Below are 10,974 nucleotides of genomic sequence, written 5' to 3'. Positions count from 1 at the left end.
TCTTGGGAAAGAATGGAAGTAATCCGATTACATCTGGGCTACACATTGTATAAGGAGCAAAGTTTGGGGTTTTATGAAATTTAAGCTTTTACTCCCTGTGAAACACCTCTGTATCTTTATAATAAGTCCTCTTATTTTAAAAACAAACTAACTTGCAACCAAAGAGTCCTAGGTGACATAGAAAGGAGCATCCAGAGTAGGGTTCATGTCACAAACCTTGAGAGATACTGTGGACTTGGCTGAGTTGGGCAGAGGGGTGCGAGAAAGAATATGTGACCACAGAAAGGGAAGCTGGCAGCCCTTGCTATGTGGTAGTGAAGTGGTTGGTTAAGCTCTTCCCTGGTGTCTTTTTTTCTTTTGGTAGTTTCTCTTTTTTTTATTGAAGTATAGTTAATTTACAATGCTGTGTTAATTTCAAGTGTACAGCAAAGTGATTTAGATATATATATATCTCAGTACATATATATATATATATTCTTTTTCAGATTCTTTTCCATTATAGGTTATTACAAGATATTGAGTAGTTCCCTGGGCTATACAGTAGGTCCTTGTTGGTTACCTATTTTATATATAGTAGTGTGTATATGTTAATCCCAAACTCCTAATTTATCTCCCCCACCCCTTCCCTGGTGTCTTTTGGTGCTCAGTCCATGTGTCCACTAAGACCAAGGCTTCAGATGACCTTACAGCAAAACAGAGTGTGTTGGCCATTGTTTGTGGACTTCAGTAAGGTGCAGCCAGAGACAAGCTGTTATCCAGCAATGGCCCAGCTGACCAAAGATGGTAAAACCCCAGGCGACCTGATGTTGTTGCAGTCATGATCAAGAATTAGCCTTAGGGAATATAAAATAGATAGCTAGTGGGAAGCAGCCGCTTAGCACAGGGAGATCAGCTCAGTGCTTTGTGTCCACCTAGACAGGTGGGATAGGGAGGCGGGGAGGGAGACGCAAGAGGGAGGGGATATGGGGATGTATGTATGCATATAGCTGATTCACTTTGTTATACAGCAGAAACTAACACAACATTGTAAAGCAATTACACTCCAATCAAGATGTTAAAAAAAAACCAAAAAACGAATTAGCCTTGGGGGAATTCCCTGGCAGCACAGGAGTTAGGACTCTGTGCTTTCACTGCTGAGGGCCCTGGTTTGATCCCTGGTCAGGGAACTGAGATCCCACAAGCTCCATGGCACGGCCAAAAAAAAAAAAAAAAAAAAAGAATTAGCCTTGGAATGGGAGTTTGGGATTAGCAGAGGCAAACTATTATATATAGAATGGATAAACAACAAGGTCATACTCTATAACACAGGGAACTATATTCAATATTCTGTGACAAACCATAATGGAAAAGAATATGAAAAAGAATATATATATGTATAACTGAGTCACTTTGCTGTACAGAAGAAATTAACACAACTTTGTAAATCAACTATACTTCAATAAAAATTTTTTAAGAAATTAGCCTTGGGCTTCCCTGGTGGCGCAATGGTTAAGAATCCGCCTGCCAATGCAGGCGACACGGGTTCGAGCCCTGGTCCAGGAAGATCCCACGTGCCGAGGAGCAACTAAGCCCGTGTGCCACAACTACTGAGGCTGCGCTCTAGAGCCTGCGAGCCACAACTACTGAAGCCCATGTGCCTAGAGCTCGTGCTCCACAACAAGAGAAGCCACCACAATGAGAAGCCCGCGCACTGCAACGAAGAGCAGCCACCCCCGCTCGCCGCAACTAGAGAAAGCCCGCGCGCAGCAAAGAGAAGACCCAACACAGCCAAAAAAAATAAAGAAAATAAATACAGAAAATTAAAAACAAAACAAAACAAACAAATTAGCCTTGAATCCTACTGAATTGCTGTGTCAGATTTTCTGATTCTCTATACCTCCCCACACCCAGGAATGAAGTTAGAGCATTGATTAGAGAAACTGTAAGATCTTAGCTGTTGGAATGAAGGTATTGATCGATTCATTCAGTCAACAGATATTTGTTGAGCACCTACTCTGGGCCAGGTACTATTCTAAGCACAGTGAATGAACATCCCTGCCCTCAAGGAGCTCATGTAGGAGGCAGAAAGATGATAAATAATAAACATAACAATTACATTTGTTTGTAACAGTCAGTACAGAACAGTATGTTAGAAGGTGCTGAGTACTGTGGAGGAAATAATAGAGCAGGCTAAGAAATTTGTAGAGAGAATAGGGAAATGGTGGTTGCAATTTTAAATAGAGAGGTCAGGGCAAGCCTCATTGAAAAGGCAAGATTTGAGCGAAGACATGAAAGAAACTAGGGAGTGAGTTACCTGGACATAAAAGGGGAAGAGCAAGAATACGCCTGGGGGTTCAAGCAACGGCCAAAAGGCTAAGGGGGCTGGAGCGGGGTATGGGGTGGGGGGACTTGTAGGACAGGTCAGACAGGTAGTGGGGGACCAAGTGGGATGGAGTTTGGGCTTTTATTCTGAGAGAAATGAGAAAGCCATTGCAGGATTTTGAGCAGAGGAGTGACACAGTATACTTATATCTTAAAGGATCTCTCTGGCTGCTGGGTCGGATGAGGATAGATGATAAGGAAGCAAGTAAAAGCAGGGCAAGTGTTAGGAGGTCTCTGCAGTAACCCAGATGAGAGAATGAAGGCGGTTCAGGCTAGAGCGGTACCATTGGAGGTGTGATTAAGTGGTCAGATCCTGGACGAATTTTGAAAGCAGAACCAGCATAGTTTCCTGGGATCGAATGTAGGGTGTAAGAGAAAACAGCTTTGTTGAAAAAAAAAAAACCAACACCAAACCTCAGATCTCTCCAAACCATCTTTCATTGAGCCCCCTCTGCTGGACAAATGTGAAATTGCCTCCCATCTTAAAAGACCTTCCTCATGGTTGTGGAACGCGAGGTTGCAGGGATGACTGACCCTCGAAGGCAGATTAGAGTAGCAAGTCAGACACCTCCACCCTCATTATTCACCATCCATACCCTGAAGCTAAAGCATGAATTGGAGAATTGGTATAGCTGGGCAGAACCCCCTAGGCAGGCCCAGCTCTGAATCTTCACCCGGCCTGGATAGTATCAAAGAAAGACAAGATTCTTAGTTTGGAGTTTTTAGCAGAGAACTCCCAAAGGAAATGCTCAGGTCACCAAAATTTTATGGGAATTGTAGTACCAGAAAAAAAAAAAAAAGTAATGCTGGCAAACAGAGGCCTGCGATTTTCTTAAACCAATGCTACAGGAAGACTTGGTCCCAAACCTCATAAAAAGGATACCAGCAATAGTAGGAAGTAGATGGCTCCCTAGAGGAGACCCTACCCACTGGTCCTCTTTGAAGCAGTCCTGAAGGATGTTGGTTATATCAATATAAAGGAAGTCCTCCAAGCAGGTAGATCATAGGGACCAAGGAAGTCACTCCACTGCTCGAGAAGTGAGTTATACAATGTTGCCCATGAGATTTGCTGTTGCATCATTTACCTATACAGACTTGTCCAGCAAGATACAGCACGGCCCCTGGACCAGTGGCCAAGTATGGTGCTTTCATAGAGGCTTCCCACTAAACCCTTTTCTTAAGAATAACTAATGTGATTGTCCTTTTTTTTTTCCTTTCCCACTATTGCATATGAGTAGTGGTTACTGGTAGGTACTACTAATCAGAATTAAAATTGGGATTTTGTATGGTCAGTAATATGTAGGGAAATGTACCTTATAATTGATGCTAATGTGAGCATGGATGTTTAGGAATACTTTGTGTTAGAAAAAATTCGGTAAATTTAGATGAACGTGTCTTGGTCAGCAAAATGCTGGGAGATGCAAAACTGATTTAAAAAATAAATTGTACCATTTGACTTTTTTTTTTTTTTTAATCGTAAGAGAGGGGGAGGCATTGGGCTGGAAAGTGGAAGGATTTTGTGCAAAGATAATGACTGAGATCCTTAAACTGAAGGTCTAAGTTATGGACAAAATGGAATGCAATCAGCCTACTGCTCAAAAAGGTCTTGGCGCTGCACCTGCATAAATGAACCAAGTGTCCATGAATCTGTCCTGATCCTTGCACCATCTGAGACCTCTGCTGCATGGAAGGAAGCCCAAGTGTGCACAAGGTGGGGCTCTATGTATTGTTTAGTCCATAAATAACAGGACGATGTGGAGCCACACCAAGGTAAGATCGAACCTGAACTAGAACATTAGATAGACATCAGTGGGAGGTAATACACTTGGGGAATAGCTGCCTCATTATGGTGCCTCTGGCTACTAGCTGGACACAGACGATTTTAGCTTTGGGAAGAAGGTGAGTAGTGGTTATTCTTGAAGTGGTTGGGTCATGCTTAGAGGGCTCATCTTAGGCTGTACTGGGTGAAAGGTGGTGGGGGGATGGGGTTTAGAACGTAGTGGAGACTTTTCAAGGTATCTGCCTGGCTAATGGGGGTCTTCACTTCCTCTTCTCTAGTTACTGCCCTTCAATTCTTTTTTTTTTTTTTTTTTATGAAGCTCAGGTTCTTTTTTTTTTTTTTTTATAAATTTATTTTATTTTTATTTTTGGCTGTGTTTCGTCTTCGTTGCTGCATGCAGGCTTTCTCTAGTTGTGGTGAGCGGGGGCTACTCTTCGTTGCCGTGTGCAGGCTTCTCATTGCGGTGGCTTCTCTTGTTGCAGAGCATAGACTCTAGGTGCATGGGCTTCAGTAGTTGTGGCTCGTGGGCTGTAAAGCACAGGCTCAGTAGTTGGGGCACATGGGCTTAGTTGCTCTGCAGCATGTGGGATCTTCCCGGACCAGGGCTTGAACCCGTGTCCCCTGCATTGGCAGGCGGATTCTTAACCACTGTGCCACCAGGGAAGCCCGAAGCTCAGGTTCTTGATGTCTCATCGCAGAAAGAATTCAGTGAGAGACAAAGTGATAGGTAAGAAGTGGATTTTTTTAGAGAGAAACACACTCCACAGTGTGGGCCATCTCAGAAGGTGAGAGAGAAAGGTCTGCTCTTCAATTCTTGATATGGACTCCAACAGTCACATTTGAAAGGTTTCTTTATGTCTAAATGCATGTTTTGTAATGTTTTGATTTCTCATTTAATTACATTGTGGTCAGAGAATGTGGTCTGTGTGACATTGATTCTTTGGTATTTATTGAAGCTTGTTTTGTTATTTAGTAAGTGGTCAATAAGTGTTCCATGTGTGCTTGAAAAGAATGTGTACTCTTTAATTGCTGAGTGCAGAGTTCTATATAAGTTCACTTAATGAAGGGAGTTAATTGTGTCATTCAAATCTTCTATATCCTGGTTCATTATTGGTCTGTAGATCTGTCAATTACTGACAGATGCACTATCTCCCAACATGATGCTGAATTTCTGAATTTCCCCTTATAATTATGTCAATGTTCACTTTATATGCATGTTATTAGATGCATACACTTTATTTTATTTATTTATTTATTTATTTATGGCTGTGTTGGGTCTTTGTTGCTGCGCGTGGGCTTTCTCTGGTTGCAGCAAGTGGGAGCTACTCTTTGTTGTTGAGAAGTGTTGTGCCGGCTTCTCACTGTGGTGGCTTCTCTTGGTAAGGAGCACAGGCTCTAGGCACGCGGGCTTCAGTAGTTGTGGCGCGTGGGCTCAGTAGTTGTGGCTTGCGAGCTCTAGAGCGCAGGCTCAGTAGTTGTGGCGCACGGGTTTAGGTGCTCCACGGCATGTGGGATCTTCCCGGAGGACCAGGGCTCGAACCCGTGTCCCCTGCATTGGCAGGCAGACTCTTAACCACTGCCCCACCAGGGAAGCCCTAGATGCATACACTTTAGAATTATTACATTCTCTTCATGAATTGAACCCTTTATTAATGTACATATGATCCTCTTTTCTGTAGTAGTGCTTTTTGCTTTAAAGGATATTGTGCCTGACATCAATAATCTAAGGCCAGCTCCTTTTGGCTACTTAAGAACATTGCTTCAGAAGTCCTCACTTTTCTCTCTTTTATCATCAGTTTTTTCCATCTTTGTTGGTTTGTGCCAATCAGCATAAAATTATGTTACTATTTTTTCTATTTAAAAAAAAATTCACAGGACTTCTCTGGCGGTCCAGTGGTTAAGACTCTGCACTTCCAGTGCAAGGGACGTGGGTTCGATCCCTGGTCGGGGAACTAAGCTCCCACGTGCCGTGTGGCCAAAAAAAAAAAGTGTAAGATTAAAAAAAATTCACTTGATCCCACTTCCTCCTCTAGCTACAGCCTGATTTCTCTGTTTTCCTTTACAGCAAAATTCCTCAAAAGAATGATATTTAGTCCTCTCCTCCCATTCTCTTATTTTTTCTCATTTTCAGTTTTTTCTATTATGTTTTAAAATAACCTATCATTTTAGAAGAAATACACAAGCATTGTAGAAAATTAGAAAATGTAGATAAGCAAAAATAATAAAATGAAAACATTATATTCTCACCCTGTTGAGAGTACAAATGTTAATAACTTAGTACTCCAGTAATAACTGGATCTTTTACATATTTTTTTAATGTATGGGTTTTTTAAACTTACTTTTTATTGAGGTAACATTGGTTTATAACACTATATGTTTCCTGTGTACAACATTATATTTGTATTTCTGTTTGTACTACAGCATGCTCACTACCAAAAATTTAATTTCTATCCGTCACCATACCGTTGATCCCCTTTACCCATTTCACCCTCCCCCCTGCTCCTTCCCCTCTGGTAACCACTACTCTGTTCTCTGTATCTGTGTGTTCACTTTCATTTGGTCTGGTTTGGTTTGTTCATTTATTTATTTTGTTTGTTTTTTATATTCCACATATGAGTGAAATTATGCAGCATTTGTCTTTCTCCATCTGATTTATTTCACTTAGCATAATACCCTCAAGGTCCATCCATGTTGTCACAAATGGCAAGATTTCATCTTTTTTTGTGGTTGGTAGTATTCCGTTATATATATAAAAAACACATCTTCTTTATTCATTCATCTGTTGATGGGCACCTAGGTTGTTTCCACATCTTGGCAATTGTAAATAATGCTGTGATAAACGTAGGGGTGCATCTATCCTTTCGAATTAGTGTTTTCATATTCTTTGGATAAATACCAAGGAGTGGAATTTCTGGATCATATGGTAGTTGTATGCTTAATTTTTAGAGGAATCTCCATACTGTTTTCCACAGTGGCTGCATCAATTTACATTCCCACCAACAGTGCACGGGTCAATGTATGGGTTTCTTTTAATCAACATGAGATCACATTGTACATAGCATTTTGTAATTTCTTTTTATCAATTAATCATCTCTGCCTTTCCAAAATGGAGATTTTTCATCTCATCTAATACCTAAACCATAATCAAATTTTCACAATTATCCCCAAAATGTCCTTTATAACTGATATGTTCATATCTTATTCAACCTATGGCCATACATTGGATCTGGTCACAATCCCCTTTCTCAAAACCCTAACTTATTGAAGGCACTAGCCCAGATGTCCTTCCATCTGGATTTGTCTGGTTGCTCCCTCATGGTATTGTTTAGTTTGTTCCTCTATCATCTGAATTTCTTAGAAACTGAAAGTTAGATCTAAAGGCTTAATGGTTTCAAGGTAAGTGACTTTGAGTAAATATATGATAAATGATGTATACTTCACATTGTATCTCATCATAAAACACAATATCTGATGACACCAATTATGACAGCAGTCTTAGGCACTGGTTCAGGGTGAGGACAGCCTAATCCCTTTATCATAAATTGTATTTCCCCTGTGTAACTAGAAAGTAATCTGTGTGTTGCGACTTTGGCACTACATGATATCCAATTCCCTATCTGCTCCTTCTCCTGATGGTTTTAAACCAATTAATAATCTTTGACAGAATCAGTAATTTCATAGGGTTTGCAAAATGATGATGTTGAAATTCTAGATTATTCAGGAAAGTTTTTCTTTATCAACTGAATCTATTTGATTATCCTAAAATACAGTTCCTACTGGAAAGGCAAAACAAATACTTGTTTATTTTCCTTTAATTACCAATTTTCAAAGTAACTCTTTTTGTTTGTTTGTTTGTTTGTTTGTTTTAGGCCATGCCTCACGGCATGCAGCATCTTAGTTCCCCAACCAGGGATCAAACCTGCACCCCCTGCAGTGGAAGCACAGAGGCTTCACCAGTGGGCTGCCAAGGAAGTCCCTCAAAGTAAGTTTTAGTTAAACAGTCATTTAAAATTATGACAAATAACTGTTCTCAAACCCACTCTAATCATCTTTCACTCCCACCAATCTACAAAACTTTCCTTGTTAAGTTGATCAATGACCTCCAGGTTGCTCCATCCAGAAGTAAAGCCTAGTTCTCAACTGATTCGCCTATCAGCAGCAGTTGAGACAGTTGATCACTCTCCTTGAAACATTTTCTTCATTTTACTTTCAAGACACCACTTTGCCTAATTATCCTCCTACTTCCTGAGCCATTCCTTCTCAGACTCCTTTGCTAGTTCCCCTCATTTCCCTGACCTCTTAAGATTGGACTTCTCTATCTACACTCATTCTTTTTTCAACTTTAACCGAAAGGTATGTTTTTATTGTTAATTTATATATTTGATTTTTCAAAGTAAATGTAATATATATTCATTATATACAATTAAAAATTCAAAAAAGAAAAAGATTAATTAAGGCATTGTTACTTATAAGCTAAAAACCCAGAGGCAACCATTGTTAACAAATGTATTTTTCAGATTATTAGGTTCTCTATTTAGGAGTTGTGACATGCCATTAAAATGTATTTACATCACCTTGGGGACTTCCCTGGCGGTCCAGTGGTTAAGCCTTGGCGCTTCCACTGCAGGGGGCGCAGGTTCATCGCTGGTCAGGGAACTAAGATCCCGCATGCCTCGCAGCCAAAAAAAAAAAAAAAGAAAGAAAGAAAACAAACGTATTTACATCACCTGAAACTAACAGAACATTGTAAATCAACTATATTTCAATTAAAAAAAAATTTTTAAATAGTATTTACATATCACTTGGATATATTTTCCTCCGTATTGTAGTGTGTGTGTGTTCTGATACACAATTTTTGTTTAATTTTTACACATATTTTTAAAATTGTGGTAAAATGTACGTAACAAAGTTTACCATTTTAATCGTTTAAAAATGTACAAATCAGTAACATTAAGTACATTCACATTGTTGTGCAACCTAAAATATATATTTTTAAATCTCTTTAAAATTTTTCATAATTCAATTACTATACAATTCACCCATTTGAAGTGTACAGTTCAAAGGTTTTAGTTTGCTTCTTTTTGTCCGTAAAAACGCCAAATGGCGGATGACGCCGATGCTGCGGGAGGGCCCGGAGGCCCCAGAGGCCCCGGGGGCCCTGGCATGGGAGGCCGTGGTGGCTTCCGCGGAGGCTTCGGCAGCGGCGTCCGGGGCCGGCGCCAGGGTCGCGGTCGGGGCCGGGGCCGAGGCCGCGGAGCTCGTGGAGGCAAGGCCGAGGACAAGGAGTGGCTCCCCGTCACCAAGCTGGGCCGCTTGGTCAAGGACATGAAGATCAAGTCCCTGGAGGAGATCTATCTCTTTTCTTTGCCCATCAAGGAATCTGAGATCATTGACTTTTTCTTGCGGGCATCTCTCAAGGACGAGGTTTTGAAGATCATGCCTGTGCAAAAGCAGATCCGTGCTGGCCAGCGCACCAGGTTCAAGGCGTTTGTCGCCATCGGGGATTACAACGGACATGTTGGTTTGGGTGTGAAGTGCTCTAAGGAGGTAGCCACTGCCATCCGTGGGGCCATCATTCTGGCCAAGCTCTCCATCGTCCCCGTGCGACGAGGCTACTGGGGGAACAAGATCGGCAAGCCCCATACTGTCCCTTGCAAGGTGACTGGCCGCTGTGGCTCTGTGCTGGTGGGCCTCATCCCTGCCCCCAGGGGCACTGGCATCGTCTCAGCCCCTGTGCCCAAGAAGCTACTGATGATGGCTGGAATTGACGACTGCTACACCTCTGCCAGGGGCTGCACTGCCACGCTGGGCAACTTCGCCAAGGCCACTTTTGATGCCATTTCCAAGACCTACAGTTATCTCACTCCTTATCTCTGGAAAGAGACAGTGTTCACCAAGTCTCCATATCAGGAATTCACTGACCAACTTGTAAAGACCCACACCAGAGTTTCCGTGCAGAGGACCCAGGCTCCAGCTGTAGCCACCACATAGTTTTCTATAAGAAAAATAAAGTGAATGAAGCTCGTTTAAAAAAAAAAAAAAAAAAAGGTTTTAGTTTATTCACGGAGTTGTGCAATCAGCACCACAATAAGTTTAGAACATTTTCATCACTCTGAAAGAAACCTCATACCCTTTAGCAGTCACACCTTCTTCCCCCCAGCACCTGGCAACCACTACAGATTCTGTCTCTGGACAAATTCCATATAAACAGAGTCACATAATATGTGGCTTTTTGTGCCTGGCTTCTGTCACTAAGCATAACGTTTCGTTTTGTTTTGTTTTTTAATATTTATTTATTTGGCTGTGTTGGGTCTTAGTTGCAGCACGTGGGATCTTTGCTGCGGCACGCGGGATCCTCATTGCAGCGCACAGCCTTCTCTAGTTGCGGTGCGTGGGGTTCTCTTTAGTTGTGGTGCGTGGGCTCAGCTGCCCCATGGCATGTGGGATCCTAGTTCCCCGACCAGGGATCAAACCCGTGTTCCCTGCATTGGAAGGCAGATTCTTAACCACTCCAACAGGGAAGCCCCAGCACAATGTTTTCAAGGTTCACCCATGTTGTAAAATTTATCAGTACTTCATTCCTTTTTATGACCAAATAATATTCCACTGTATGGATATGCCACATTTCATTTATCCATTCATCAGTTGATGGAAATGTGGGTTGTTTCCAGTTTGGGGCTATAAAGTTGCTATGAACATTTGTGTACAAGTTTTTCTATGGACACACATTTTGATTTCTCTTTCATTTCTGGGTGTATACCTAAACTGGAATTGCTAGGTCATATGATAATTCTGTGTTTTCAGAAATCGCCAAACTATTTTCCAAAGTGGCT

At 41.5% G+C, this 10,974-nt stretch overlaps 1 pseudogene; it reads left to right on the top strand.

Moving 5' to 3' along the window:
- The first annotated feature begins 9,241 nt into the window (after positions 1-9,241).
- Positions 9,242-10,171, top strand: LOC137754554 (small ribosomal subunit protein uS5 pseudogene; annotated as a pseudogene).
- The last annotated feature ends 803 nt before the right edge of the window (positions 10,172-10,974 follow it).

This window comes from Eschrichtius robustus, chromosome 20, assembly GCF_028021215.1.
Source record: "Eschrichtius robustus isolate mEscRob2 chromosome 20, mEscRob2.pri, whole genome shotgun sequence".
Classification (NCBI taxonomy): domain Eukaryota; kingdom Metazoa; phylum Chordata; class Mammalia; order Artiodactyla; family Eschrichtiidae; genus Eschrichtius; species Eschrichtius robustus.
The sequence above is the reverse complement of the archived record's forward strand: the minus strand, read 5'-3'. Positions and strand labels throughout refer to the sequence as shown.